At 46.5% G+C, this 24,944-nt stretch overlaps 1 protein-coding gene and 1 pseudogene across 1 annotated transcript in view; both read right to left on the bottom strand.

Annotated features, from left to right (window-relative positions):
* LOC144158581 (uncharacterized) overlaps window positions 1–24,944 on the bottom strand; it is a 116,830-nt gene that overhangs the window by 37,341 nt on the left and 54,545 nt on the right. The gene's annotated exons all lie outside the window — the stretch shown is intronic.
* Window positions 1,930–24,115, bottom strand: LOC144159850 (uncharacterized; annotated as a pseudogene).

Genomic DNA, 24,944 nt, shown 5'->3' with positions numbered 1-24,944 from the left:
CAGAAACCACTGACATGCTGCGCCTGCTTTGCAACAAGGTAGAATGTAGCGGTGGTGACCAACAATTGATGCCATGCATTTAGCAGCTTGAGAACGCCTTTCCGGAACCAGACTTGAATGTGAAACAGGCGAGCATCACTTAGTTCTATCTTCTGCAATAATAAAGATTTGTTTTTCCTGTGTTTACTTTTATTATGAAAGCTCTTCTCTGCAGTGGAGGTTTTGTTACCAGCACTCGCTCTCATTTCAATGATATGGTCGCAAATTTGCGGCATTTTGCATAACTTCTCCGCCTATCTCAAAAATTGTTAGTGTATTTTACAACGTCAAGTTAATGAGGGCTTACTGTACATGGTTACTTGAGATAAAAAATTTCATATCAATACTCCTTCGAGTAAGCTTTAATCTTCAAAGGGGCAAAAAATATAAGAACGAGGCTTCAACAAGGCTGCTTTCAACATAGGCCTTTTCACACTCACCAGTAATGAAAAAACAAAGTACAGAAATTTCGTGCAGGTGCATGTTGAAAGGGCCATTACCATATACATAATTTCTTATAATGGAAGGTGACATGCCACGGTGGCTCAGTGGCTAAAACATTGTGCAGCTGAGCACGAGGTCGCGGGTGAAATTCCTTGCTAGGGCGGCCGCTTTTCTGATGGAGGCGAAAAGCAAAAACGCCTGTGTGTTCGAGATTGCAGCACTCGTTAAAGATCCCCAGGTGGTCAAAATCAATCCGAAGTCCTCCACTATGGCGTACCCCATCACTTGCGTTGCGTCGGCACGTTAAACCCTGCGATCATTCACTCAATTGTAGTGGAAGGTGAAACAGGTGGCATTGCTGCTACAGAAAAAAGCATTAAGAGGTAGTTTTCATGTCAAGGATAAAATATATGTAGTTTGAGGTTTATTTCAGCAAAACAGGACAGAAAGGCTTGTCGCATGACAGCTTGAAAGGGGGTCCCAGTACCCAAGGCACACAGACAATGACAGATAATTCACGTACACATGCAAAACAACTCAACTAAATTACAGATGTTTTTTTGCCTGAGTAACACAATTTGAGTGATGTAGACAACAGTAAAATGCGTTGTTGGGCTAGTTGGTGCATTATGAATTACGAAATTTGCACTAACCGGACATATTGTCTTCTTTTCTCTGTATGTCCAGTTAGCGCAAATTTTGTAATTCATAATGGTAAACAACGCATATAAAAACGTACAAGTGTTTTTCTCCTAGGTAACAAAAATCATGGAAGTGATTTACACATAGAAAACAGTGCATATAAAAGCATATAGGTGCTTTTATTTTAGGTGTGAAAAATTAATGACACTGATAAAAACATACTAGAACGTGTAAATGTTACTTTGCTGAGTAACATCAATAATTAATAAACATATTCACAATGCCAGATGGAGTCACACTAACATCTAAATGATAATGGTGCTCTACTACTGTACACCATAGCAAAAATATTATCGTTCACAAAGAATTCAACTCGAAAAAAAGAATGTAGTAATTGGTAGTGTTTTTTTACTCAAAAAGAGAAAGTAATGTGAAGTGATGTGTGCTTGTTAAGCATGTGTTTAGTGATGTGCAATCATACAATAAAACTGTAAACAAGAACATTTGAATGCGAAAAAGTTAAGGGTAGCACATAGTAATTATCACAGCTTCTCTAGTACATGTCACATTTTGTGTTGCCAGAACATGCAGCCTTAGCCTGCTCGGTATATGTATAAACCAAAGCATGCTACAGATTAAAAGGCTATGACACTTGTGCACAGATGCAAGTAAAATCATTCATGTAAACAGGTTTAAAAACAACGAATGGCAATTTTGGGGAAGGCTTGTTATAATTACATAATTATTTGCATAATTACCAGCAGACAAACCAGGCAGTTGTCACATGGACGAGTCCTTTCTCCTTTATGGTGAAACGTTGAAAGTTGTCCGCATTTCGCCTGCACGTTTACCCACCCTTCCTCGTGTTTTCCAACTTTCTGTGTGACCCCGAGCTCGTTGCAGTGCTTTCAAGCGAAGTCGCCTTGCTGCACAGCTGGTGGCTTGATTGGAACAGCCTTTGGTAGGGGAGCCTCGGATGACCAAGCCATTTGATGAGCTGGGGCATCCACTTACCAGGATCTTATATGCCTGCTGAAGGTGTTGGTAGGCTTCCCCTTTCTTGTCTTCATCTTTGCAGTACATGATAACACTGGCGATCCGGTGTAGTGCATCAGTTAGTAGGCGTCGGGTCTTCTTGCTGGTTTCCCGCACCGTTTTTGGAAGCTCTGCCACAGTTGGCGCTGCGTCTGTTGCATCACAGTCCATGCCAGCATCGGACGTACATGGTGCGTCCCAGTCGCTTGGTGCAGCAGGAATGTCTCTGTGAAGACTTAGCAATGGCCCTTCGGTGTACTCTTTAGGTAGCCTTGCAAATGACCATTCACTAAAGAACTGAAAAATAGCGAAGAAGTGCTTGCATGGCAGCTTGTGCCTCATGAAATCCTGACATGTGCAGCATGGAATGTTTAAGTCAACAGTGTAAGGAACATCCGCTGTGCTAGACTTTACACGAAAAATGCTGCCGCATGCTGACTTGGCCACGTCCTCCAGCTCATATTCTTCTGCCATGTCTATGCGAGCCATGATGTGCTTGATCACTTTCGGAGGTCTATTGTGCAGGTAGGTTGGCACATATTCATGGTAGATGCGGTACGAGGAGGATCTTTCTACATTCTTCTGGATGAAGACGCTCTGTCGTTCTGGTAGGAACTGTTTTACCACCGTGGTGATCAGGCTTGACAAGCTCCTTTTTCCGCGGCTCCATTTCAGGTAGTACTCCTTGAGGAGTCTGTTGTGTGTCTCGGTGCCATTGTTAGTTGTGATGACAACAGCAAACTTGTTTCGGTGAAACTGCACCCACATTTTCGCTACTGGCATCCACTGGGTCTCAAAATATGCCACCACCTTGGGGTTCTGCCAAAAAACAGAAGCTTTTAGAGAGCTGTAGGCGTTGTCGCATTCCTCTTAAGAGTTTGAGGTTGCGACTCTCCTGAAATGGTTCAGGAGAGCGTCTTTTTGGTCTGGTGGTACATCATTTTCTCTCCGTTTTACCCACCTTTCCCATGCCTGCTCGCGATGGAAGTTGCAGAGCATAATTTCGCTTTCTGGAAAGGTGTCTTGGATTGCGGCAATCTCTGCTTGACAGTAGTCAATCATCCAGTATTCTGGTGAGAAGTTTTTGTTCCAGTTCTTAAAAACAGCCAGAGCTTCACCAATACATGCTGCTGTTTCGAATTGCACCACAAAAACACCAGCTATCATGTAGTTTGTAGGTGTCTTAACTACTAAAAAAAAAAGTGGCAGGCTGTAGTCGGTTGTCTTATTCGTGGCATCTAAACAGGTAACATTATTACCGTACTGCGTAAGCAGTTGTTGCATGAAGTGCGATTGGTAGCAGAAAAGCAAGGTTTGTTGGCACTCTTTTGCCAGCAAATTTTCAACATTGACGTGTTCGTCTTCATTGCAAGAACCTCCACTTGCCTTGTCAGGTTGGCAGTATGGCCGGAAGAAGACCTTGGAGGTTTTTTCCTCTGCTTGCAGCTCAGATACCATCTGAATTACGTTCTCTTGGTCAAGATTACTGCAGCGTTCCTTCCTCAAGGCCTCCTGGATGTGGTTGTCAATATCTTTTGAGGTTGGGTAAAATGCTCTGCAAGTGGTGTCAGGTTTTTCTTTACCCGCAAACAGCACATCCTGAACATAATACTTCAGGCATTTCTTCACCTCATTCACAGATGTGATTCCTTCGCGAACAAGGTCACCGATGCGATTGATGATGTTCTGGTCCATTGCCTGACCGTGCTTTGCGAAATGGTCAAAGTCATGTTTCGTATGAGCTGCCATTTTTGACATCGTGATGTACAGTCTTATCTCGGACCTTGGTGGCTGGTTGCTCGCAAACTGTGTCGTTAACTTCTTCAGGGCCGTTGATTTTGCCGTGACAACCTTGTTTTTGGAGCCGCCTTGGACATCAATCTAGAAGCATTAAGTTCATGTTATTTTCATTCACTGTATATCATGGCCTGGCAAAAGCACTTTTTTTTTTGTGGACATATACCGAATGTATATGTCCACCGCACCGCACCACGAAGATTTATTTGGGTGGCTTGTTTGATGTTGATGCAGATTTAACTAAGTGACAGCAAAAGAAAGGCTGAAATCCCAGCACACAGGCCTAGCGTGTTTGTTTTCCACCTCCATCAAGAAAATTACCACTGTGGACGGGATTAAGGTTACGTGCTTATGCTCAACAGCACAGTGATTTGGCCTAAACATGACCGAATTTTTAAGTAGCTACAGACCCAAGCATAATGATTCCTGTGCGCAAAAAAAGTGAGGATCAAACACACCGCTAGCAATTACAGTGGCTTCGGAAATCACTAAAAAAGCCAAACAAGCTGAGTGGCTTTTTCATCTGCTCTACTTTGGCTATGCGCGCTTCTTCAGTCTGTCACAGTGGTTATATTTCCTTTTTTTTTCAGGTGGCCGCACTTAGTTTTTGCAAATTTATCGTGGGGTGTGCACTTTTGCTGGGGCTCAACTGAGTGCCTAAAGGATTTTTTTTAATCCATAGTTTTAATGAGCACGTTATTGTATGTGATAGTTTATGTTGAGGCTGCTGTGCAAGACCAGCAGCCGCAGGGCAAAGGTTTTCTCGGGCTATCTGACTATGGTGTGCGAGCAGGGGCTGAAGAAGATATTTTGAAGATAGCTCCGGCTCTCATCGCAGGCATTACGAGAGGTCATACCCTACTTTCCCATTTGTGGGCTTGTAAGCCACCTCGAAGGGGCCTTGACAAATTTGGCACCTATTCTAATGAAGGAGCCACACCTGTTAAAGAAGTTTGTGCCTTTGATGGCAAAAAAATATTTTTGAATGGGCAAGAACCGGATCCGAACTGACCAATACAATGCAATATGTACTGATCGCTACTATAGATACTAATTGGTAAAGGTTGGTACTGCCATACAACTGTTGAATTTTACGTCAGTAGTTGCAGATTGCACTGTGAGGGGAGCAAAGTTGGTGAAGTTGTGAATTTAATTCAGTGCTACCTAACAGCCTGCACCATCCCCACTCACCAGTTGTTTTAAACGCTGGCTACCGTAAGCACCGGCTGTGATGGGCAGTTCGCTATCTATAAAGCCGCTCGTGGATTAGAACAGAAACAGGAAAATGAGTTATTTCTCAATTATTTTAATAAATACTGTACCTGATCAAATGAACACTGCTAGAGAATGTTGTTCGTTGCACCATAAGTATGAGAAAAAAAGCATCTTCTTCATGATATGCTTGCGTTTCTACCTATACAAGCCACTGGCTTTTATTGGCGCCCTTGGCAGCTTATGCTTCATCAGAAGATACTTGCTGGCCACTAGGTAGTACTAGGAAGGGAATTTTTTCCCCACGAAACTGCACGTTCAAAAGCTAATAACGATTGTTAGCATCAATGCGACTCCCAGCAGAAGCCAACATGCAGTACCTAGCTTTGAAGGCTACGGTGGCACAAAAAAAAAATGGCTGTAATTTATTGTGTAAGCCTTTAGTATTGAACTTATTGTCCCTGCACATAAATGTACAGTTGGTAGTAGCACTTTGTTTTTTGGCTGTGATAAAGCAAAATTGGCTTTACTAATTTTATAGTTTGCTTAAAATATGACAAACTTTAAAAGGGGTGGGAGCATTTTGAATAAACCTTCTTTAATGTGTGCCTACCAGCTTCAACATAAAACTAATAAATATGTAGCAGCTTTTAAATTGTTTTAGTAAAAGCAGCGGTACCACAGAACACATTGTATATAATGTTATCACTGAAATGACTGCTTGCCATACGTACCGCATAGTCAGGGAAGACTTGAACCTTCTTTATGTGCATCGTTGCAACACAGCCCTTCTTCTTTGTGCCTTGGATTTTGATGCGTCTCTTTTTGAAAGTTTCAGCTGTCCAGTCTCCATGGTGTTGTTCAGCAGCATTCTGTACAGCCTAAAAACAGTAATCAGAAACATTTTCAACCAGGAAAAAAAAATTTACAAATCATATAAAAACTTTGTCACATGAACACATTAACAAAGGGATGGCTACAGTAGTTGAGTTATACAACCAGAAATTTCTATTCAGTTGTTGTGGCAATGTTGTGCAAGGAAGTATCCAAGCATACTAATTCACTTTGCTCGCAATGATATGAAGGTGGTGATTAGTAAAGTAAAAAAAAGCATTAAATGCTCTAACTACTGTTTACTGCATTTCAAACAGGTACACGTTTGGTGCGCTCGAGATTGTTTTGTATTGCTACGTCATCTCTAGATTATTCTCTCGAACCCACTTGCAATGAACCTAATGTAGATGGTGACATACTTAGCATTTATGCTTGAACATAAATATTATTTTTAGTTATAGGTGCTGCTTTTTTGCCTCTTTCAGGTTCCTTAGGCTATCCAGATTTATTGTGAAAACTAAACTTGGTCCAGTGTTATATGGTAACTGGGTTATTGAACCACACATTGTATGGGGATGTTGGTGGCACTGCGATTGCATGCCTGCAGTTGGGACATGAAAATTAAGCTTGAACACGTACAAAATCAGCAACAAAGGTACTTTGGTTGCTTCTGGCTGCCTCAGTAGTAATATGTACTTGGTAGACACACAAAAGTTTAAGTGAGCAAAGCTGCTCACATGTAAGAGCTTCTTCAAAAAATAGCTTATCTAACTGGTATATGTTTATCTATAGCAAAAAATTACGCAAACAAGAACTGCCTTTTGATAACCCTATAAATTTTCTTTTCTTTTTACAAATTTTGAGCTGAATTCACAGACTTTTGAATAATAGATTTAGTTTCACAAAAGAACAAAATTCACTCAGAGCTATTGGCATGCATCCAAGGCATGGTTCACGACAGTATACAAAGAAGCTCCACGTACATTGCTATTCTTCTCATATGCAATTTTTTACTTTTATGCAAAAAAATAATCATATTTCGCATCTAGACAATTCAAGTGGGGTTTCAGGGATGGACAGAATATTGGTGGAGGTTACCAATAGTTGTCACTGATTTCAGCAACCTACATTGACAAATGCATATTTTGAAATTGGAGAATGACCTAATTAAGTTCTAGATATAAGTACCTGGCAATGCCCATGTTATTCTTATATTTATTTTTAATGAACTTTTGACATAATTTTGGCCTCTAATGCTCATGAGAACATCTGGTGAAGCAGGAGCACTAGTACTGATGCTGGTTAAACGAGAGTAAGCCAAAATATTTTAAAAGTTCAAAATCACCAACAAAAATTGAGCAAAAACAATTATTGAGTGTAAAAATATGAAAGTTTGCGTTCTTTTGGATTATGTGTAACTTTCTATGCGTACTTACTGAAGAGGATGGCTGCCGTTCCTTTGCGTGTCTGTCTTTGCCATAAAGACATCCATTATCAGTCAAGGCCAGCACCCGGAAAGGCATCACCAAGTTCAGTGGAACAGCTCCGCGGTTCATGGAGAACATCAGCTTCACTGCATGCAGATTTGCACCAATGGGTCACTTCCTGCTGTTTATGTGCTCCCCTGAAACTCTATGTTCACTAAAATTTGCCATATTGTGTCAACCTTACTAAAGAGAATGCATGGTAATTTTATTTTATTTCCGATTTTTCTCCCTGACACTCATTGTCGTAGTCTTGCAGCTCGCCTCGATAGCCACTGTCCAACTTTTTTTATTATCCAACTCTTTTCCCCTTCGCTCTGCTAGCTGTTTTTTAATGCGCCTTTGTGCGTGCTTGTGTGTTCACCCGTTCAGAATCGAACGTTCGGACCTAAAAGTTCAATTAAATTAGCATGGCACGCCTTTGAAAGGACACCCACATAGTTTTGAAAAAAAGAAAAATCGCAGTCGGACCATGGTTTTTGTTTGGCTTCACCGTGGAGCAGCGGCAACGTGCTGTGAAGCCAACTTCAGCTTTAAGGAGTGGTCTTTCAGCGCGTCCGTACGCGCGTTTCCGTTTTTTTTTTCTTGGCTTAGTACGTTAGTACTTGTACGCCGCCCTTTTTATTACGCTACTATGTCGTTTCTTTACAACCCAGCTGTAAACATGGATAAATTACTGCAACAAACTTTAAAAAACTTGGAACTTTTGACTGCTTTACGGATACCAAGCCGCACTTGTAGATAATTTCTAAATGCATTGTACCAGGTAGATAAGAGGCAGCATTTGGTTCTAGGTCGTACTCACGTTTAGCAGGCTCTTCCAGGCTTTCTTGGTCAGCGTGCCGGGAATTGGTCACTTTGAAGGAAACCCCGAGACCGAGGAGTGATCTTTCGAGTTCTTCGAGCTCATTATCTGTTCTCACGTAGCCACGCCAGTTGTATTCATCACTTTCGAGGTCGAGTAAATGCGATCGCACTATTGCCTCATCGCCAAATGAAACACAGCCTTCGGCATTCGTCATTTTTAGTCCCTGGACGCGAGCACGGTGTCGTGATGTCGTTCCTGGAAAAACTGGCGCTCTACTGCTTCCGCGTGCGCAGAAGCGTCCAAATGAATGTCGAGGCTTTCTCCACGGCTGCTTTATTTATCAAACGCACATGTACAAGGCAGTGGCGTAGCCAGGGGGGTTGGGGGGGCAGACCGGGGGGGGGGGTGCTTGAGAACAACCTTGCCCCCCCCCCCCCCGCGAAAAAAAATACTGGCTACGCGCCTGGTACAAAGGACAAGCTGAAGGAACGCACAAAAACGGCAGTCGTACGGAACTATAGTTTTTGCAAGAGCCGGGCCGTTGCACCAGGTCCGTAGAAAAGAGGGCGGGGGGAAGGGTGGCCTAGGGGCCAGGTCCCCCACCTCACACACACACACACACACTTTATGAATATTTCGAGAAAAAAAGGGGGAGCAGGGCTTCTGCCAGCCCGCCACGCCGAGAAACTTGCGCAGCTGCTCGCCATGTGCAAGACTGAGCAGACCTATCCGTGCCCATGACCTACGGCGATGAGTACATGGACCGAACGGGCCGCCGCGACCGATCACAAAAGAACAAAGGACGCCGCACCTGATAGTCGGAGAGCAGCGGCTGCGCTCCACGTTGCCGCCTCTGAGACTCTTCCGGCCGCGGCAGACGTGCGGTCTTGTAGCAGCTTTCCGAAAAAAATGCGCATCGGGTTCATCGACAAGCACAGAACGATTAAACGATTCTCTGTGTGAAATACTAAAACAGTTACAGAATTGCCAGCTGTGTAGCATTTCTACGCCGCTCCTGTTCATTTTGGGTCTTTTGCAGCCAGATTGATGGGTTTCTACGATTTATTTTTTCGTTTGTTTGCTTTCTCCGGCTTATTTCATTTCTGTCTTTATAACGTGAGTGAGTGCGGCGAATAAGTTGTACTTTTTATCTTTTTATTTCGTTATTTCATATCTAGCGTCGTTTATATTCTTATGTTTACTTGTACAAATGATCCATTTTGTGCGCTTTTTTGTCCAAATGCAAGGCCAGAGTCCTTGAATCGGCAAGGCGTTGTACGTCTTAATTTCTTGCGCAGTTTGCTTTTTTTTAGTTTTGTCTTAATCGCGTGATTGTGCTGATTAAAAAGAAGTTAATTTTTGATATTGTAAGTTCATGTTTTAGTTTTTTTTTTAATTTCCTCCCACAAATCATCTACGTTTATTGTGCGCCAATTGTGAGTTTTGGCGCACATTCAAGGCAAGGCACAGTTTTGTGCTCTGGGGTACAGGGCAAAGAATGCTGATGAGTTAAAAATTATATTCAATATTCTTTGCTAACCTTCAGCCAGCTGCACATTGTAGTGCAAACAACTTATTTGGGGCACACGGTTTGCGAATATACTGCTGACAGCTGGCGTGTTTTGGTGCGAATTTTTTCATCGACGCCGAAGATTTGGCTGCTAGCGTATAGTTGTTTTTTTTTTCTTCTAATATTTCTTCGTAATGACAGAACTAGTTGCGCGCCGGATCAATTGCACATTCTGTGCTTGCGATCGACCACCGCTAACAAGCGCAGCTTTCACCGCTAGCGCCGACAGGCTTTGCCGCAATGCACCTGTGACGTGCGGCGAAAGGACAGGAGGAAGGAGCTGAAAAAATATGAGCGCTACAAGAACATCGGACGAGAAATCCAAGCAGCTGGCGTATTTGTCGTCCGTTCTTTTCATACGCTGTTCTTGTAGCGCTCATATTTTTTTAATTTATTTTGTAAATATCATAGACCAACTCAACCAAAAACACGTTTCGAAGAGAAAGGTGTTTTAGGAGAGCACTTTAATTTGAAAATATTTGTTCCTATTAAAGGATATTCCAATAAAACAGCTTCAAAAGCAGAATTTCATATTCTCGCACCCCTGGTCTCTGCAGAAACTCCTATAAGAAATTCAACTAGAAGGGTTGCGGGCTTTTAGTTCAGACATTTTGTTCCTACTTAAGACCGCATTTGTTTAGTGGTAGGAAATATGATTACATTTCATACCGAGTGCCTATAGCATGGCAGAAAAAACAGGAAGCAGCAACAGCAACTCAAACAAGCTGTTTTGATACCACAGTTGAAGTAAGGTCAAGTGGCAGGCTTCATCCATCTTGCACAAAAACGGAACCGATGGCTGTTTAATAAGTGGATGCCCTCCCCTGGTTTACTTGGCTTTGCATTCTGGCTGCCTGTTTGTGGAATTCACCCATGCGTATTCTAATTCCTGTGTGGTGGTAGTGTTGTTCCTCATACAACAATATTGTAGTAATGATGTGCACTGTCTGACCTTTTGAATAAAGCCAAGATGTAGGTTGCATACCTAGTAGGGCTGGGCGTCGGTTAAAAGTTTTAATCTGATTAACCCGCTAGCTTTAATCTGTTACTTAATCAATGAATTGGTAGTGTTGATTTCGAAAGAAAAGTTACCAAAAATAATATTTTAATGGTATCCATACAACAACAACAATTATAATAATAATAATAAAATGCTTCTCTGCCCTATCAGTTTTAATCGCTTTCATCTCTGAGCGTACTTGCATTGGTTTCTGTTGTAACGTCAGGCAGGTTATTTGACACAAATATGGTCCTCGACATGCACACAATTTCATTGCGGCACTCCTGTTTCGGTTTGCTTACATGACTTCAACCGACTAAAAAATTAATCGCAGCTAAAGCATTAATCGGAAAGTTGATCGATCAATCGCCCACCCCTAATACATAGTCGTTCAAAAGCACCACATAACATTCAACGACCCGCAATTTGTGCCTTTCGTAATTTGCACTGGGGACAAAAATTAAAATTTGCCACAATATGCTGGAAACACCTCAAACACAGGAATGTAAAAGGGATCACCAGCACTTTCTTTTCAGTGGGTGTGTTGATAATAGCTGAATTGTTTTTGTACCACCTTCAGCAGTTATAAGGGGACAGTGCATTCCCATTAGGTGAAGCAAAAGCAAGCCACTAAATGAAGATATTTACTTGCTCAAAGGACACTGCATGCAGTTTTTGTTTCTCTTCTAATAAAGCCTTTGCACTTCGAGTATAGGAGCCACACCCCCATGCATGATAGTTCTGATATAGATACAGTTCTGTTACCTGTGCTTGTGATGTCGGCTCAGAAAAAACTTCACTGAAACAAACATTGAAGCCAACGTGTTCTGAGGCCCTGTTGCACCCAACACTGACTCTTTTTTTTTCAGGAAATTCGATTGCAATAAAAAGTTGTGCCCAAACAGCCTCGTATCTTTTCCCATTTCTTTTGTGCATTTACTACTCACGTTTTCTCCATCGATGTTAACTCTGGGTGGCTGGTGTTAGTCTCACTTGAAGCTTACGACCTAATTATTAGGTGAAGCCATGCAGACTTTTAGTGGGTGATGTACTGGATCTCTCATGTAGCTGACCGATGTGGACTTTTGGGTGACTTCACACGTGTAAAGTGCAAAATTTGGATGAGAGACAAAGAAGGATGGCATGAACAAGTGCTACTTCCAACTAGGATTTATTGGTAAGATACATTCGCATATATACAGGCAAAATTCTGACAAGAGACAAAGGATGACAGGAACAAGTGCAATTAAGTATTACTGCTAAAGTACAATCGTGTATATACAGAAACCATGCGAACATCAGTAAAAAAGCAAATTCCAGCACTCAAAACCGTTATGCACAGGCACATGATAATATTTGTGACGCAGCTCATGCCCTGATGTACAAAGTATAACTAGAGATCGGAACTTTAGGCAAAATTCCCATTTTTTTCTTGGGGTCCCTGTAAACTTTGTTCAACATATAAGCACGAACTACAGGAATTACATTAATCAACTGTTGATAGTGCCTATAAGGGCCTATTTTTAGATTCGTGTCTATATTGGCTTTTTGTTGCCCTAAAAATGCCTTTTTAGGCTTGCTGAGTCCATTTTACTAACGTGTTGCCCCAAAACATACCATCAGAGTCAACTCTTCAGAACCTTTACCTGCTACCAGTGTGCAAAGACATTATGAAAATTAACAACTTAGTGACTCATGCATATGGATTTCAGTGGACAGGGTATTACATGTGTCCAGATTGAAAAAGTGTGAGGGCCACTCCAACGCAGAAGCCTTTGGAGAGAAACTAGCTCACCATCCGGGCGGGAGCTAGCCTGTATCCAAACTGCGGAGCCAGATCTGCAAGGGACAGACTAGTGTCTTACAATGAAATCGCGCAACATTACCGCCTCTGCCGCCGGGTCTACCCTCCGGCTGAAAAAGACCTAACTAACGAGCAAGCACACATCTGGCGCCTCCTACAAACAAACGCCTTCCCAAACCCCGCAAGGCTAACGCACATTCATCCGTCAATATACCCCACACCTGATTGCCCCCTATGCGGCGCCCCAGCCAATCTACCTCACATAATGTGGGCCTGCCCTCAAAATAGCTTTCCCCTAATCACATCCGAGGAGCAGTGGGAGGAGGCACTGCATAGCCCGGACCCAGGCATGCAAACCACCGTGGTCACCCGAGCTACCGACGTCGCCGCTCGGCTCATGCCTGCGGCCATGAGTATCCTCTGACCTAAGGAGATGCTCAATAAAATGTTTTCTCTCTCTCTCCTCCTCTTGGAAACTGCAAGGAAGGGAGCAATTGCATCGGCAACTCTGAGGGCAGAGATTTTTGAGTCTTAAGAAAGCAGCAGGACCTGAAGGCAGTAATTTCGCAAAGAGTCTGGTATGTCGAGGGGAAACTGTGGTCGGCAAAGTGGTTAGAAGCATTCAGGCTGTGTCTTTTCAATCACCATATAGAAATATTGAATAGTGACCATGAATATGCTGGAAGACTCAAAGCATGTTCCTGTCCCAGTGCTTTACTGTGCTGATTGAGCTAGTGTACACGTGTTCCTGCGTTGAGCATTTGCAGTTTTGACAGCTGAGAGTTCCAAAAGCAATTGGAGTGACAATAGCATGAGTAAAGGTGACTATTGACATCTCGATGGGGAACACTTGCATAGGTGACTCTTCTTTCTCTCAGTGGAATGGCTGCTTCTATGGGCAACCCAAAGTGGGTCTCAGAAATAGTAGTCATGGGTGTATAACACCATGGGAAAAGGTGTTTTGGTCAAGGAAGGCTCGCCATAAAAATAAGGATAAAGCGCTACGACCACTCACAGCTGGATGAACTTTGCTTTGCTCTGATTTATTAAGTTAGTGACGATGCTGAGCTGGGTGTGTTCCTGCACTAAGGAGACAGAGGGACAATAAAATACCACAACACTGCAAATGGCTTATCTGTTAATATTCTCGTGCCGTACCGTCACTGGGTGCAATTAGGCCAGGTAGGGCAGTTACAGCTGCAGGAGGTGCATATAAGAAAGGCTCATCACTTGCTGTAGCTATAAGGCCTGCGAGGTGGTTATCAAACTTTACATGCCTTCAGCTTACCGCTGATTTACGATTTAAAGTTTGCTCTTTTCACCAGCTAGGCAATGTATAGTAGTAAGTACGTAGTATTACGTATGTGAGGCACTTGTATTTGGAAGCCCGCATCATACAGCTGCCTGCAAAAATTGCTGCCTGTGCAAGCATCGCACTCAGCCAACAAGAGCGCAGACATCAAGGGCGATAATGGCTTGGCTAATCTCGCCTTTACCATAAAACAAATTCTCCGTTAGTGGGACTGACCTCTTTAGCTTTCATTAAAGGTTTTCTCTCTCTCTCTCTCTCTGTCACCGTGGAATTCGCAGATATAACGGAACACAGTGAACAAGCCGAATGTGGTACGTCCAGCTTGGCACCCCAATGCACACAATCATTTCCACATCACTGAATTCGCTACATCACAGCACGGCATATCCTCGCTTGGTGAACTCTTTTGCTGCATGTTGTTGCTGACGGCAACGTGAAGGATATGGGGGCGCACAACTAGTGGTGTCGCACTTCGTAGGGAAAAGATTGGTGTCGTCGTGTTGTCGCCGTTTCACCGGCGAGGGTTGGCGGCTTCATTCGTGAGCTGGCTCAGAGAAACAGACAACGCGACGCCGGGGGACACTTCGACGATACTTACTTGATTCAAGTAACCGGCCACGACCACATATCACGCGGGTATCATCTACGTTGAAAGAAACCAACTCGGGCACAGAACAAATTAAAACAAACGGCGAAGCGACCGTAGCGCACACACACAATGCCTTTGGCAATCGCCTCCGCATGCTTTGGCTGAAGCCTTGGGTCGCTTGGGTGAAACCACGGTGTAGGCGAAACTAAAGGAAGTGACGGCTACGTTGACAGAAATTGGGGCATCAAACAAACGCCAAAACGAACATACCACTGCAGTTGGGCGTACTTGCGCAATAGTGATAAAAAACACCTTACCGCAGTGCATAGCTTTCTGATGCTACGCGATAAAAGTAAAAACAACAAAAAAGCCCACGGCTCAGGAAGTGACGAAAATGTCTTTATCACGTGACTTTTGGCTGTGACGTCACGACCTCGATCTGTTGATGGCCGGACAGGGCGTCCCCTGAAGGGCAGGTCGATTTTAGCACTTCAGAAACACAATGTTTGCAGACCGAATTAGGTCTGCCACGAGCAAAGCTTGTGGTGATGTTAAAAAATAAGTTTTGTTGTACTGTCTACTGCAAAACAACAATCTACTGTTGTTTTGCAGTAGATATGAGTTTATTATCGGTTTCATTTACAATTGGCAATTATTTTTCGATATACGCACACATACCAGAGAAGACATCACAGCAAGCAACCCTGGGTTCTTGTTATGCGTGCCTAGCATGGAGGAAGAAAAATGTTAGGAGGGAGCCTGACGTCAGGCGGCACAGCTTTGGCAAGCCAACCTCCTCTGACGCCGCATTCTCCTCTCCTCGGGCTCCTCCCGCGCAATGCATTATGGAAGAAGCACCACTCTCAGGCCCGCGGTAGCATTTAGTGGCTCCGGCTGGCTGCCGGTCATGGAGGCTGCCGGTGGAGGAGGAGGCGAGTGGCGTTGCCGAAGGCGCCGTACGCGATTTTTCGCCAGTGTTGCGCTCCCACCCTCGTATCCCTCGTATCGTGGAAGTACTGTCGCTGTTCAAAGCGATACAATACGCAGATCCCATGCTCACGGAGCACCTTCTCGAGCTGCGAGCCGAATTTGACGCTTACCGCTGGAACCACGACCGCCTTTGCTTGAACGCGCCGCTGTAAACATTCACAAGTACGGAGCGGCCTACGGGTTCGTGGTGTTTGCCAGGTGTGCTTTGACGATTGCGTTTCCAATTTTGCTAGGAGTTATCGCGCCACCTTTCCTTTACATCATAGAGCTGTAACGAGTGTCCCATCAGCTGAGAGGTTGTGTGAGAAGCTTTGGTTTCGCTCGCGTGCGCATTTGCCTACATTCGCCTTATCGGTGCTCCGGCATGGTGGCACGTTTCACTTCTGACGTTGGATCGCTCGAACGCGCCGCCGTAAACATTCACAAGCATGGAGCGGCCTACAGCTGCGCGGTGTTTGCCAGGTGTGCTGTGACGTTTGCGTTTGGCATTCTGCTGAGTTATCGCGCGTAACGAGTGTCGTGTCGGTGGGGAGGTGGTGAGACTAGCTTTGGTTTCGCTCGCGCGCGCTTTTGCATACGTTCGCCTTTTCGGTGCTCCGGCGTGGTGGTACGTTACTTCAGTGCACTGGAAAACAAAGGGTTCAGATCCCTTATGTTGGGTGTGACCACCTCGCGTCGCAAGCAGTACGCCGGCTGTTTGTCCGCTGAGGACCGCTCGATCGGTGCCGTCCCCGCACGGGGCACCTTGAGCAATCTTGGTGACGGTACTGGCGATACCGCGGACCCCGAGCCCCCAAACATAAGCTGGATCCAACCGTGGTGATGTGTTTTTAAGGTGAAGGGTAGAAACCTCTAACGGTGGCCGTCGGAGCCCAGGTCAAGCTCCGGCGGATGGGCTCCCTGTCTGTTTACCAGGCAGGGAGCTCCGGGACCTCTCAGGCTATCAGGGTAAGGTTTGAGAAGAAAGAACCCCCGTCCCCTGCTTCTATACTATGATGTATGGCATTCTCTAAACCCCCCCCCCAAACGTGATCGGTCCCTGAAAAGGGGCCGCACCGAAGTATCTTTTCCTTTATTGCCATCTTTGACATTTCCTGAACCAGATAATTTTTCTCGATTTCTTGTCATGGAATCCATCAATCCAACCCACCCTCTTGCATCTCAGTCAGTCTTCTTGATTGCCAAGTATCTTGAAGCCATAGTAGGAAAATCGTATAAGTGCAAAAAACAAAAGTCTGGTGAACTCCTAATTGAAATAAATGACAAGCAGCAGTCTGCAAAGCTTCTTGCTCAGACTAGACTGGCTGATCTCGACATCCGGGTCACACCCCATCGGAGCCTCAACAGCTCGCAGGGTGTGATATCCGAGACAGACCTCCTGAACGAAACGGATGCGGATCTCCTTGCCGGCTTGAAGGATCAGGGCGTCACTGCCGTGAGACGCATCACTATCCGCAGAGACGACAGGGAGATTCCGACCAAACACATTATCTTGACTTTCGACCGCGCAGTCCTTCCACAATACATAAACGCAGGTTTCATCCGTTGCTCCATCCGTCCCTACATCCCGAACCCGCGGCGCTGTTTTAAGTGCCAGAGGTTCGGGCACGGTACGAACTCTTGCCGTGGCCGAACGACGTGTGCAAAATGCGCGGCGCACGACCATCCGAGCGAGAACTGCCCATCCGAAACTCTCACTTGTGTAAACTGCGGGGGGCCGCATGCAGCGTACTCCCGCAAGTGTGAAAAATTCCAAATAGAAAAAAAGATAATTAACATCAAGGTCACGGAGAACATCACCTTCCCAGAGGCGCGAAAGAGGTTCGCCTCTTTCCCTCTGGGGAGGTACGCAGACGCGGCTCGCCGGGGGGCGGAGCGGCGTCTGGTTTCCACAGGGACCCAGTTCAGCGAGTCTGACCTGGTCCCGCCCCCGCCCCCCGCTGGGTTGCCTCACGCAGCCCAACCCGGCACCACGCCGCTTGCTGAGGCAGCAGCGGTTGTGGTGCAAACCACTTCTGTCGGGACCGGTGCCGCTCCCGCCTCTGTCTCCCCGTCCTCCAGTCCGTTGGAGGGTACCGAGGTGATGGACACCACGGGCCCCGCACCGGCTCCCACCGTCACCGCACCGCCCGTGCCACCCCTGGTGCCCCGGACGCCCTCGGCGGTGGCGGCTCAAACGAAGGGCTCCCGAGGGGGGGCCAAGTTCGGGGGGCCCGGTCCGTCGGGCACCCCTCGGACATCCGACGACGAGATGGATGTCGGGCCGTTCCTGCCTGCAACGCAGCGCAAGGAGCGGCCACCGACTTCCAAGCCTACAGACAGGCCTAAAAAGCCTAACCCCAGAGTAACAGCCCCGAAAGACGACACATGAACACATACACACACTCCATTCATTCTTAAACCTAAATAATGGGAACAGAAAACATCATCCAATGGAACTGCAGAGGCCTCCTTAAAAATCTTGACGATGTGTATGAGATTCTGCATGCCAGTCAGCCAAGTATCATGTGTCTCCAGGAAACCCACCTCAATTCTAAACACACAAATTTCTTAAATAGGTACATGGTATTCAGAAAGGACAGGGTTGGCTGCACACACTCTTCAGGAGGTGTGGCAATTGTCGCCCGGAAATCCTTAGCCTGCCACCCTGTCACTCTGAACACTGTCCTTGAGGCTGTAGCAATCCGTACGATAATATTTAATAGGTTAATAACGGTATGCTCCATTTACATCTCTCCTGATTTTGCACTTCTGAGCTCTGACTTCGAGGCGCTGGTCGACCAGCTGCCCGAACCATACATCATAACAGGCGATCTTAATGCACACAACTCTCTTTGGGGCTCCTCTAGAACGGATGCCCGAGGTCGCCTGATAGAGAAGTTTCTTACATCCTCCGGAGCATGCCTTTTCAACAAAAAACAGCCTACATACTATAACTTAGGACACAATACATACTCGCATCTTGACTTGGCTATTGGTTCCGCAGTTCTCTTTCCATGCCTTGAGTGGGGTGTGGGCACGGACCCATATGGTAGTGACCATTTCCCCACTTCATTAACGTATATAGGTATAGCCCCGAGCAGTCCATCTTCCCATAAAAGGTTTAATGAATCAAAAGCAAACTGGAGCACATTCACAGAAACATCTAAACTGCACCACACAACCATAAAACACCTACACGTGGAGGAAGCAGCCCAACTCGTCACGGCGCACATAGTCGACGCCGCCGAAAAGTCCATGCCCCAGGCCTCCAATGCGTCCCGCAACCCAAGGAGGCCCTGGTGGAACGAGGACTGCAGGCGGGCGCGAGAGGCCCAGAACAAGGCGTGGGGTGTCCTTCGCCGGTACCCCACGTCAGATAACCTAATTTCTTTTAAACGGGCAAAGGCTTTGGGTAAGCGAGTGCGTCGTGAGGCGAAAAGGGAGAGTTGGCGCACCTTCCTCACTTCCATCAACTCATACACTGACGCACACAAAGTCTGGACACGAATACGAAAACTAAAAGGACAACAGACACACAGCCTGCCCCTGGTTAGTACAACAGGGGACACACTGGAAGACCAGGCTAACACACTTGCACAACACTTCCAACACGTGTCCAGTTCAGCACAATACACAAACACTTTCATGAAACACAAAACATCTGTAGAAAAGAAGTCCCTGCGTGATCACAACAAGTCGCACACTTCTTACAATTGTCCTTTTTCAATTCATGAGCTGAAGGTTGCTCTCAGCACATGTAAGCCTTCAGCTCCAGGTGCAGACAAAATCACATACACCATGATACAACACCTACACCCAGACACTCTGGAAACACTCCTACATCTATACAACAACATATGGCTTTCGGGGCACATTCCTCGCTTTTGGAGGGAGGCCATAGTAGTGGCTTTCCTGAAGGAAGGAAAGGACCCTTCCTCTCCTGCTAGCTATCGGCCCATCGCCCTCACAAGCTGCCTGTGCAAGCTCCTCGAGAAGATGATAAACAGGAGACTCGTGTACTTTCTTGAGTACAATGGTCTTCTCGAGGGCTGCCAGGCAGGCTTCAGGGCGGGGCGGTCCACGAACGACCAACTCGTCGCGCTCGAGTCCTATATAAAGGATGCTTTCCTCCACAAACAATATTGTATGACGGTATTCTTTGATCTTGAAAAAGCGTACGATACCGCGTGGCGGTATGGCATCCTAAGCGACCTCAAGTCCTTCGGCATGTCAGGTAACATGATAAACACACTTGCCAGCTACTTGTCTCAAAGAACCTTTCGTGTGCGAGTTGGAACTGCACTCTCTAGGGTTCATGTGCAGGAAAATGGAGTGCCACAAGGTGGAGTTTTAAGTTGCACCCTTTTTATTGTGAAAATGAATTCCCTTAGGAAGGCGCTGCCACCGTCGATTTCCTGTTCAGTCTATGTAGACGACATTCAACTCTCCTTTAAATCCTGTAACTTGTCTGTCTGTGAGCGCCAGGTGCAGCTTGGTGTTAACAAGCTAGCTGGCTGGGCAGATGGCAATGGTTTTAAATTTAATCCCGGGAAGTGCACTTGTATTTTGTTTTCCAAGAGGCGTGGTATCCGGCCGGATCCAGACCTTCAACTCCACGGTGTCTCTATTCCTGTAAAAAAGGAACACAAGTTCTTGGGTATTATCTTTGACGAAAAGCTGACATTCATCCCACACATAAAACAACTAAAACATAAATGCTTAAAAACAATGAATATCCTGAAGGTTCTGTCGCACATCTCTTTTGGTGCTGACAAACAACTTCTCTTACGTGTTTTTACCAGCTTGATAGGTTCACGATTGGACTATGGTAGCGTTGTTTATGGGTCAGCAAGTAAAACATCCCTCAAAATGCTGGACCCAGTGCTCCATCTCGGGCTCCGCCTGGCGTGTGGCGCCTTCCGCACTAGCCCGGTCGAAAGCCTCTATGTGGAGTGCAACAAATGGAACCTACAACGTCAGCGAGCTTACACAGATCTCCTTTATGCTTTTAAAATTTCATCCATGCCTCACCATCCTTTTAAATCAGTTTTTCATGATACGTCCATGACTGAACTCCTTTTAAATCGACCATCGATCTCTGCGCCCTTCTCTTACAGAGTTAGAGAGGAGGCGTCAGAGCTTGCTGTCTCCTTTTTAGACACCATCCAAAGTTCTCTAACGGATTTTATAGCACCATGGCATCTCCGCCCTGTATCATGCGACACATCTTTTACACATCTAGATAAAAAGCGAGCTCCCACATGTGCAATTCTGCAGCATTTCTTGTATTTGCAGCAGAAGTATGAGTGCTCTGAATTTTATACGGACGCTTCTAGATCTGCCACCTCTGTGTCCTGCGCGGCACATGGGCCCGGCCTTAGTGTCACTCGAACTCTGAATAGTCATACTAGTATCTTTACGGCAGAGGCTTACGGTGTACTTCTTGTTGTCAATCATCTACTTCAAAACCAAATCCCACAATCCATTATCTATACAGATTCCCTCAGTGTTGTGCGGGCACTGTCGTCAACAGTGCCTTCGAAAAACCACGTTGTCAATCTGATTGTCAAGGGTTTTATGTCGGTGTATGTACGCAAATTTGAACTGGTTCTTTGCTGGGTCCCTGGCCACTGTGGTATTGCCGGGAACGAAGCAGCGGACCGAATGGCTGCTGTTGCTACACTCTCGAATACAGTAGACATAACCACATTACCCTACACCGACGTGAAACCACACATCAGACAACAACTTCGCAAAACATGGCAAGCACACTGGAGTGAACAAACAGACAACAAGTTACACGTAATAAAACCTCAATTGGGACCATACACCACCGACACACGCAATAGATACTCTGAAGTCACCTTGGCCAGATTACGGATAGGGCACACCCATGCAACGCACTCGTATCTGCTGACGGGATCTTCTAGACCCCAGTGCAGCAGGTGCGGAGAGGCCCTATCCGTAGTGCACATACTACTCACATGCAAGGCACTTCACACAACACGACACAAACACTTCAGAGAACTCTACAGACAACATATCCCTCTACATCCATCGCAGTTTCTAGGTGACGAAGCCATTGTTTCTGTTAAACGTGTGTTTGAGTATTTGTCAGACGTTAAGTTTTTAAACCTCATTTCCTATCACGCATAATCAAATCTGGCCCTATACACCAGCCATCACCATTATCTGTAACTGATTTTACTATGTTCGGTTGACTTTTTTTTTTTTTTTTTGTAACCACTTCACTTCATTAAATAAACTTTCCTCTGGCGCTCTTTGCCCTTAGTCGGCCTTGCGCCATAAAAAACCCAACCATCATCATCATCATCATCGATCGGTGCCGTATATGACAAAAAAAAAACGAATGCTAGATTACGCCTGGGAGGGACCTTGCTGAATGGTGGACTGACTGCGCCTTGGCAATAAATGGTTAAAGAAAGGGTTGAAATGGTTGATCTTATTTTCAACTTTCCCTGAGCGGCAAAGTTGAAAAGATCATCTCCACTTCTGCACGCGGCGGCGGCACAAAACTCTCCGACTGCGGCGTGAACTTCGACGGGTCCGAAAGCTCAGTAAACAAAGATGTTTTCTGCCTCTCCCGCCCGACCACTTTGCCCGCGCGATCAAGCCGCTGCGCGTTTCGGGTTGCAGGCAGAGCTGCGAGCATCGACTCGTCGCCGAAACTCGAGTACGCGGACGGCCCGGCAACCAAACGGATAGACGCACGCACGCAGCGTCGGCGAAGGGCCACATGAGGCGCAAAGAACTACCGCTTGCCTGTCACGTGAATAGAACACCTCCCATCAGTCTTTCCTTTTTATTTTTTATGACTAGGCTTCACGGTTGTCACGTGACGCTCCCTCCTAAACTTTTCTTTCCTCCATGGTGCCTAGCGTGGCCTAGCTCATTTTGGTGTACCTCGAACGGGACTTCTTCAGTTCTTATGTACTTCTTCCGAACTGCTGGGATGTCCGCGACATGCTGGGACACCGATTAAGCATTCGTTGGAAACAGCTCGCGACAACGTGTTGTGATTCTTGTGAACACGCGTACGTTTGTGTTGGTGCACCCGCGCTTACGCCGATTATGATGATGATGATCGTTGTGACCAGATACCCTTTGTATCGGGCGGACACCAAAATGTCCAAGCCAGGAGAAAAGTTAACAAAGTGCACATAAAAAGACAAAGAAAAACAAAGAAAAAACCAAAAAACGAAAAAGAGAAAAAAACGGCTGAATGCTAAAGTCATTGCACCGTCCCCACCAGCGAGAAAACTAAAGGTAGCAGTTTTCCTTCAGTCTTGTGCATATGGTACACTGCATGCGTATGTACGTCCACTGCACTGTCACCCTTCACTGCAGTTCACTCGTGCGTTCACAGCACCGTCACCAGAGCCGCACCCAGCCGAACCGATCGCTGCCAGAGTTGCAGTCGTCCTTTCGTCGTGTGTACGTCCATGGCATTGTCGACGCCATCCTCGAACCTTAGCGCCTGTTGTACAGTGGCGTTGACTCTGGCGGGTGGGCGCAGCTTGTGGCAGTGCAGCGCCAGGTGCTCCATGCTTTCCTCGTGGTCGCCGCATGCCCTGCACTTTGCTGCTTGTACCTCTGGTGTGCTGTCGTAGTGCCGGTAGTACAGCAGCGTGCGCAGTGCCCCCTTACGGGCCTCGAAGAGGAGTGTGCTGCCGCTGCTGTTGGCGTAGACACGCATCCGGCCTATATCTTGCCTGTGGCTGTGGTATAGTTCCAGGGTAGACTTTTGGTGCATTGCGGTCCGCCAGTGAGCGCGTTCCTCCTCTTTCACTCTGGAGCGCACCTTCTCCGTGATCTTGTGCGGCGGGCCTCTCGATTGGGTTGGTAGTGAAGCCGAATTTTTGACGAAGGTTGTAGCGGCGGTTGCACCACTGTGTGCGTACACCCTTGAATGCCATGTAGCGGAACAGCCGCCGCGCCCAGCGTTCATCGTTCATTACTCGGAGTCGCTCTTCGAATGCAATCTTGCTGGTGGCCTCGCGAGCCCCAAATGTTGACCATCCCCAGTCACCTTGTATGGCCTCCACAGCCACGCGGCCATGGCAGCCCACGGCAAGGTGGCCCAGCTCTCACTGACCACGCTCGAGCCACCCCCGTGTTGGCGCCGACACACACACCACAGCGTTCGCGAAGGTGAGACATGGGACGTGCACCGACTTCCACAGGTCACGGACCAACAGGTATCGGTTGCACCCCCATAAGCACCGTCTGCGCAGGATACAGCTGTCGCGTCTCGACTTTTCTTTCAGTAGTGCATCGTGTGTAGCATACTTGTCGCCAGTGGTGCTGAAAGTGATGCCAAGGTAACAATAGCTGTGCATCGATGGAACCTCTTCACCGCCAGGCTGCAGCACAATGCGAGCTTTCTCCTCTGGGTCGGAGAAGCACAGGACCGCTGACTTGCGCGTGTTGAAGGCCAGTCCCAGTGTTGACAGATGCTCAGCCGAGGCGGTGACATGTCCCTGTAGCTCAGCCACACTTCCAGCGAGCAGGACAAGGTCATCGGCGAAGACCAGCCCCGGAAGTGTCCACATTTGCGGAATTCCATCTTCAGAATAGGGCAGCGTGAAACCAAGTCCCGACGCAGTAAGGGCTTACTCTAGCCCCGCTACGTACAGCATTTATAGCAGAGGAGAGAGTGGGCACCCCTTCTTCAGACCCCGGTGTGTTGCCACTGGCTCCGTGTGGACCTCTCCGAAGCATGCCACTGCCTTGTTGCCGGTGTATAAGCGCCGCAGAAGGTCAATCCATTTGGATGGCATAGCCAGCTCGCTCATGTGTTGTAGCATAACGCCGTGTGAGACATAGTCATATGCCTTAGTGACGTCGAGAAAGCATGTCACCAGGCCGCGGGATTCTTTCCGCGATGGTGATGATGATGATGATGATTAAAGGCCTCCCCTTTGAATCGGGGTGACGGCGTGTGCCATCTAGCCTATCTTAGTAGTGTGAATTTAAATTTAGTCCCTCAACTCAGATTTCTTTTTAATTCTGCCCTGCCGCTACCCCTGGCTGGGATGTTATTTTATCGACTTTCCTGCTTTTTTTCCACCAATACTCTAGCCGCTGCTTAGTGATACCTTGATTTGATTGATTGTAGGTTTAACGCGCCGACGCAACGCAGGCGATGAGGCGCGCCGTAGTGGAGGGCTCCGGATTAATTTTGACCACCTGGGGATCTTTAACGTGCGCCGAAATCTCGTGCACACGGGCGTTTTTGCTTTTCGCCTCCATGAGAAAAGGCTTAGTGATACCTACTGCTGACCAGTTAATGCTTCCATCCATTGCGAAGCCCAGTGCCTCAGGAAGTAGGACTTTCCCCCCAATTCTATCCGGCTGAATCTTTTGGCATCCTATTACTAT

The sequence above is a fragment of the Haemaphysalis longicornis genome, unplaced genomic scaffold, assembly GCF_048455015.1.
Source record: "Haemaphysalis longicornis isolate Haplotype H1 unplaced genomic scaffold, Haemaphysalis longicornis Haplotype H1 scaffold_10, whole genome shotgun sequence".
NCBI classification, from domain to species: domain Eukaryota; kingdom Metazoa; phylum Arthropoda; class Arachnida; order Ixodida; family Ixodidae; genus Haemaphysalis; species Haemaphysalis longicornis.
Note: the sequence above shows the minus strand (reverse complement) of the source record. Positions and strands in the feature narration are given on the sequence as shown.